The sequence below is a fragment of the Nicotiana tabacum genome, chromosome 18, assembly GCF_000715075.1.
Source record: "Nicotiana tabacum cultivar K326 chromosome 18, ASM71507v2, whole genome shotgun sequence".
NCBI lineage: Eukaryota > Viridiplantae > Streptophyta > Magnoliopsida > Solanales > Solanaceae > Nicotiana > Nicotiana tabacum.
The window spans coordinates 50,971,146-50,978,824 of record NC_134097.1 but is presented as its reverse complement, the minus strand read 5'-3'; positions in this window follow the sequence as shown (position 1 = coordinate 50,978,824).

Genomic DNA, 7,679 nt, shown 5'->3' with positions numbered 1-7,679 from the left:
ATTCTTGGCTAAAGAACAGTTACTGCTCAATTAATGCTTGCCTTTCTACTATAAAAAGTTTAGAAAATAATGGAACGAGATTTGCTGTAATTTGCATTTGTCCTTCTAATGTTTCTCAAAATGTGATGATTGTATAAAACCAAAGTTGACAAAGTTGATATTTTTTTTTTTATATAAAGTTCTATACAAATTTAAATTGTACTTCACAAGTAACGTCCAACAAGTTTATAAATGCGATTGTCAAATATCCAGCTATGCTTTATGAAAATCTGTTCGATCACCAAAAACCATTGGTTTAAATTACCAAAAACATCTTAAATTTAACTCAAAAAGCATGTCACATCATTTTGTATTTCTTATAACTTCTTTAGGTTACATAAAAAGCTTTCAGAAAGAAAAAAAAAAAAAACAAGAAATACGTTCATTTGTACACATTTCTATATTTGGTATTGCAACTAAAGCTTTATATTTAACCACCTTTACCACGAAAGTAAAAGGGACTACCATGACAAACCTACTTCACCTCCTTTATGCTCCACCGCCAGGTCAAGCCTATCAGATGTATAGAAACTAAATCCAAATAATTTCTGAGCTGATCAATGATTTAAGTCAATAATGTTGTTCCTTACAAGTGCAAGTAGAAACATCTTGGATGTGTTTGGTACGGAGAAAAATATTTACCAACAATAATAATAATAACATGCCCAGTATAATCCTATATAGTGGAATCTGGGGAGGGTAGTGTATACACAGACCTTACTTCTATCTTGTGGAGATGGAGAGACTGTTTCTATGGAAATATTTATCATGAAAAATATTTTGCTACTGCTTATTTTTGGTGTTTGGTTAGTAAGCATGAAATATTATCCCAAGAGCATTTATGTATAATTTAGACAAGCGCTTTGGGGACGGCGTGAGTAGGTTCGAAGAACCCCGACGCTAACACTGACCACTATGCTGACCCCGACCTCGACCCTAACCCCGATTCCTGACTCCAAACTCGATGCCTGACTCCTAACTCAATCCAACCGCGACTGTCAAACCCAACCCAACCCCAACCCTAACCCCTGACCCTCGACTCTCGAACCCGAACTTGAACCCGGCCTAACCTTGACTCTTGACTTAGATCCTCGGCCTCAATTCCGACCTTGACCCACGACCATCGGCCTCCAATCTCCGATCCCAATCTCGACCCTGACCCTTGATCGTTCCCAACCCTTGGTCCGACCTGACCCTAATAGCGACCCTTAACCTAACCCCCACTTCCCAACCTTTAGTGGTTACGGTTGGGTTTGATGTTGAGGTTCGACTTGGGGGATTAGGGGTGAGGGTCGGGTAAGTTTTGAGATTAGGGACGGGGTCGGGGTCGGGATTGAGGGTTAAGGGTTAGAGTCGAGGATTAGGGGTCATGGTCGGGGTTGGGTCACGAATCGAGGTAAGAGGCCGTGATTGGGGTCGGGTGTCGAGGTCGAGGTTGGATTAGGAGTAGATCAGTACGATTAGGCATGGTGGATATGGGGTCGGGGTAGGAGTTATGATCGAATTGGTGGAGTATCAAGGGTAGTCGTGGTGGAGGGGTGGTAGGAAGTGGTGGGATGGAGGGGTTGGGTTGTCTGGTGGCACGAGGTGGAGAGGGGATGGGGAGGAGGGTGGGCTATGATTAAGTTGTGGGGGTGGCAAGGTGGGTTGGGTGAGATGATGTTGGTTGAAGGAGGGTTTGCAATATGGTTGGAGAGTTTCGAAAAATATTTTTTCAACTTTTTCTAGGGGGATCATTTTCCTATAATTAGAGGAAAATGAGTTCTTAAGTTCTTTTTTAAATATTTAAGCCAATCAAATATAAAAAAATTGGAGAATATTTTCTTCCATACCAAACACAGGCCTTATGGGTTTATTTTCCTAGATCTAAACGTAATTGACCGTTATAGATATGCAGTGGTGGAGGTATACTATTCTAAGGGATGTCATATGCCACCACTTCGAAGAATTTTCTTTAAAATGTGAGTATAAATAATATTTTTTAAGTGGTACTCTATTCATTTCAATTTATGTATATTACTTTCCTTTTTAATATGTTTCAAAAAGAATGCCTCATTTTATATTTAATAACTCTTTAACTCCGCCTTTTTTATATGACATATTTAAGACCACAAGAATTAAAGACATTTTGGTATGTTGTATACATATTTAGTTAAAGACCACTAGATTTAAAAGTACTTTCTTACATTTTTAAACTTTGGGCCCAGCCAAACTAAGACACATAAATTGACTTGAGTATCAAACCTCACTTCTACGTTCGCTTCCTGGGTGTCGCGCCCCGTCTTTCCTCGTGGAGTCTGGGTTTCGACATTCATTGGGAACAACTCATTTCCTTTTGGGAATTGGGTATGGAATTTGAAGAGTCGCCACCTAACGGATTTAAGGTGCGTTAGGGCACCTAAAGCAAATAACTCATAAAACCGGTTTGCGTTATCAGAAATTGGGTAAGGGCTTGAAATAACTTTGAGGGGAAGGTGTTAAGCACTCCTCGAGGTCCACAATGGTGGGTCCCAGCCAAACTCGAATTAGGTGAATTAGTCTTATAAACAAATAAAGCAATTTAGACAAATGGATATTACATTTAAAATAAGGAGTAAAGGGGGTCCTAGGTTTTTTAGCCTATAGGATCACTTCTATGCAATACTTGGTAATCGTTCCCAAGTTGGGGTGCTACACATAACATTAGCGCACAGGTCATCATATCCTTTACTACCCAATTACCCTTCCCTTAGTGGTCATTTAAGCGGTTCTAACTAAACGTACTCTATGCGTGCATTACCTATCCCTTACTTATGGTCCTGGAGGTGTTTAGGACTTCTAGTTAAGGTAGATCTAGACTCTCCTACAGTATTTAAAAGGAGAAAATCTAAGCGACAAGCAAAACAAATTGGACTGTCAGACAAAGGAACAATTAAAGGCTCACATTTTACCTCCACAAATAGGCAGGCAATTGCACATCTCAAACAATAGTATTTCTGATACTTTAGAAGTCCTATAGCAGGATATCTAGGTGGGAACAAAGCAGAACATATGCAACATTTTATTAAAGCGAGGCAGAATATACTTAATTAGTTGCCTACTAATTTTAGGACTAGCTGAATCTGGGCAATTCACAAACATAGTTTATAATTTCCAGATTTTAATCGCCCTAAAGGCTTGCCTAGGCGTGGATCAGAGATGTCCTATGAACATGATATCTAATCATCAATCAGAACCGTAATAAACTAGTAAACAATTTTAAGCAGGCAGTTTGGTTCATTAGGTCTTATAGACATGCTGTCTAGGTGTAGAAACGGATTTTAAACTTTTAGACATGGTATCTAGATGCGGGAACTAATTTAAACCTTATATGCATGTTGTCTAGATGTAGAATTTGTTCAAAACTTATAGACATGGTATTTACGGAAAAAATTGGTTTCAAAACCTTATAAACATGGTATCTAAATGCAGAAATTGATTTTAAAAATCTTATAGATATGCAGAAACTGAATTAAACCTTATTTGCATGGTATCTAGAATGCATGACTGATTTTAAACTTATAGATATGGTATCTAAATGCACATAAGTAAACAAACATCGCAACAACCATAGTTTCTAATGCAGGAACTGATTTTAAACTTATAGGCACGGTATCTAAATGCACATGAGTAAACAAACATCGCAACAACCTATAGGCATAGTTTCTTAATGCAGGAACTGATTTCAAACTCTATAGGCATGGTATCTACCCGTTCCCAACAAAATACATATAAGAATCCCTCCTAGTTTTACTAATATCCCCAATATCTGTTTACAAAGAAATTATTATTACAAACCAAACATAAATAATGAATTACAGAAGTGAGGCTGCTAAACTATAGGGAGCCTGAATAGGCCCAGACAGTAAACCTGGAAGAACCAGGCCTTCAACCAAGTATGAACATGCTAATATTCTCATAGTGCACCCAATAGTATCATGGTGTGTCAAAGTTCCCAAGGGCCTCAGGGACCCCGGGCAATGCTCATACCAGAAAAACCTTTAAAGAAACATTTTGTGAGCAAATTTTGGAGAGCCAGCCCCAGTGTGTCAAAGTTCAGAGGAGTCTCATGGACTCGTAGGCAATGGTCACACTGGAGGGGCAGGACCCTAGATGTTCTAAGAGTAGGAGTTGAAAACAAGAGATAGTTTTAAGGAAATAGTATTGGGTTTTCAGGAGGTGAGGAGCAAATAGAGTCATTCAACACTTAGAAGAAATTCCAGTAATCCAACAATAGACAGAAGCAAGATCACTTCAAGTAAAGTTTCAACTTAGTTTACTAGTTTTACTAGGCGAGCATATGGACAGACACTAAACAAAGATATGACATGCTGGGATCAATCATGCAGTCATATACAAAGGGGTAGCAGGGATTGGGAGAATGTAAATTATTAATCCGTTAGGGGGTGAACACTTAAAATAGGATATAAAGAACATGCTAGTGGAGAAGTAAATAGACATAGGCCTAATTTAGATATGAGCAAGAATGCAAACATGCTGAAAGCAGAAGAACATAGGTGTAGTTAAAATAGAAGTAAAGAGGCTGAAAGCAGGACATACATAGGTCTAATTAAACAGAAGTAGACAGGCTGATTGCAAGGAAATACATAGGTTTAATTGAATAGCAGTAAACATGCTGATTAGGAAAAATAAACATAAAGCACATGGATCTAATGAAATAAAAGCATACATGCTGATAACAGGAAACACATAGTTTAATTGAATAGCAGTAAACATGCTGATTAGGAAAACACATAGGTATAGTTAAACAACAGAAAAGATATACTGATTATAAGGAAACACATAGGTTTAATTGAGAAGAAGTAGACATGCTAATCAAAGCAGTAACAGGAAGAATACAGAGTTAAACACAGAAGTAGACATGCTATTCGAAATATAGAAAGACATGGATTCAACAGAAGTAAAGCAATAGGTAAGAGAGCACATAGGTTCAAGCTTCATCATATAATGAACAACATTAGGAATAGGGGGTATACCAGTTACAGATGGTAAACAGAAGGTGAAAGATGTACAAGACTCAGTGGTCTAACCTTGACTTTCAACCGGCTAGGCAATGCAATGAACACAAGTATCAGAGAGGTTTTGAGAGCAAGGTTTGTGTGTATGTCTGTGTGTTTTTGAACTATATTTGTGTGTTGAAGAATCAATAATGAGAGTATACATAGCACTTAGTGAGGTAAAACAAATAAGGTAAAAAGAAAATCACAATTCGTAAAACAAGGGTAATCAAATAAAATCAATCAGCCAATTAGAGAATAAATTCCTATAGAGAAATCCGGAAGAGACCCCTTAAATTGGGGAGGGTCAATTAACGGTACAGAACTAGGGTTCAAGTAAGACAAGAAATCAATCTCATATCATATAGGAGTCACTCAAATCCTCAACCCATACTAACAGTTTGATTAAGGCAAATACAACTAATCAAGGTCGCAAATAAGGAAATAGGTAAAATCACAGAAAGCACTAATTTTAATAGGAAAATATGATTCGAATCCTAATAAAATCAATCAGCATATTGGGTTGACAGAAATAGACAGACAACGGGAAGAAAATTGAAGAAATCAGTGCCATAAAAGAATGAGACCTAAGGTTTAAAGAACATACACAAAAATTATCCAAATGAGTATAGAATAATCAGATTAAGCATTTGAAAGAAAGAAAAACTTTTGAAGAAATCTGGGATAAAAACCCTAATTTTAGAGAAGTGCTAAAATCGGAATAGTAGTATCAAAGTATAGGATTTTTGAAAAAAATATCAAATAGCACTTAAAACCTTCCAGATCTACAAGGATCTGGACAGACGCAAGTAGTTATAAGACTAGGGTTTTTTCGAAAATAGCAGAGATGAAAGAAGCTCGGTCCAAAACCATATATTCGAACCAAAAATAGGCAAGGAACACTACTCACAAACGAGAATGGCCAAAGACAGGCCTGTAAGACAGATTTCGACAAAAACTCGGTTGAATCTCTTTTAGATTCTCTCATAAATCAATGAAGTGAAACAACCAGAAGATGTAACAGGTTAGATAGGGTATCAAAACACCAAATAACCCCATATCTAGTCGGGGATCGAAGGGGTTTGGGGGAATTAGGGGATGACGGCGCTAGGGTTAGGGATGGTTTCAGAGAGAACAGAGAAGAAAAGGGATTCAAGGGTGGCGGGTTGTAACAAATGACTAGGGTTAGGGGGGTCGTTTGGATTAAAAATGGAAAGAGTGAATGTGGACCGTTGATTTCAGAAATCAACGGCCACAATTAGAGGAGTTTTGGGTCGGGTAGGATTTAATTGGGCTAAGGTTGATTTGAATTGGACTTGGGTGGTCCGAAATTAAGCTTAATAAAAAGGGCTATTTATTAAATACCCAATTAATTAATAAAATAATTTGTAAAAAAGCTAATTAAATGATAAAAATGATTTTTATATATGAAGATGATTTAAAATAATTAATTAATATTATAAAAATATAAAAAGTTATTTTTATATAGATAATGTAATTATGCTTATGTATGGGCTATTGTTGTAAAATATGCAATTATAATCTTAAAAATGCAAATGTAATTGTAGAAAATATAATTAAAACATTTAAACACTTATAAGAGCATAAATGATGAATTAAGATGACTAAATCACTGTAAAGTAATATGAGGGATACTTATTGAATATTTATATAATTAAAAGTGCAGGAATAAATTGATTTAAGATCTTTAAAAATTATAAAAAAAATTGTAAAACACTTGTGCATGTTTGTAAATGCATGCACAATATTTTGAAAGTGTGTATGCATATTTTGAAATATATGAGGGAAAAATTGGGTATCAACACTGTCACACCTTCTTTTTTTTAGACCCCGAGAGGGTATATGAGAGTTTTTCCAATTAAAGTAACATAAATTGAAATGGGATTAATTAATTTATCAGAGTCGCCACTTGGAATAGTTTATTTGGTGTTCCAAGTCACCGGTTATTTTAAAATCCCAAATCGAGGAAATTTTGACTTTATTTAAAAGCCTGCGAATCAGAAATTCTAAGTAAGGAATCCTGTTAACCCGGGAGAAGGTGTTAGGCATTCCCGGGTTTCGTGGTTCTAGCACGGTCGCTTAAACTATTAAAATTGACCTATTATCCGATTTATTACGTATTTTAAACCTAATGTACATTTTTAACTTTATAACCGATTTTAATTAATTTAAATCGCTTTTAGGAAGATTCAACGTTATTTAAAACATGTCTTGAACCACGCTACATGAAATGCACCCGTGGTTCGCGACACGTTCTATTTAACATTGTTGAGAATTGAAATTGGGCACATGAAATGTACACCCGAATTTAGTAATTAAAAATCACAACTACGTCACGGGAACCGTACCCGTAGCTATGATAAATTATTTAAAGAACGCGCCTAAAGCAACTACGAAGGTTCTGATTAATAGCAACATTTATGAGGGCCATGGTGAGTTTAATTGATGGCACACCTCAATTTTTAAAAGGATTAAACTGTCACGATCCCAGTTCGCCCTCCATGAACTATCACGACGACACCTAGTCTCTACGACTAGGTAAGCCTAACAAATGCGGAAAAAGGAACTAACTTGCGGAGTAAA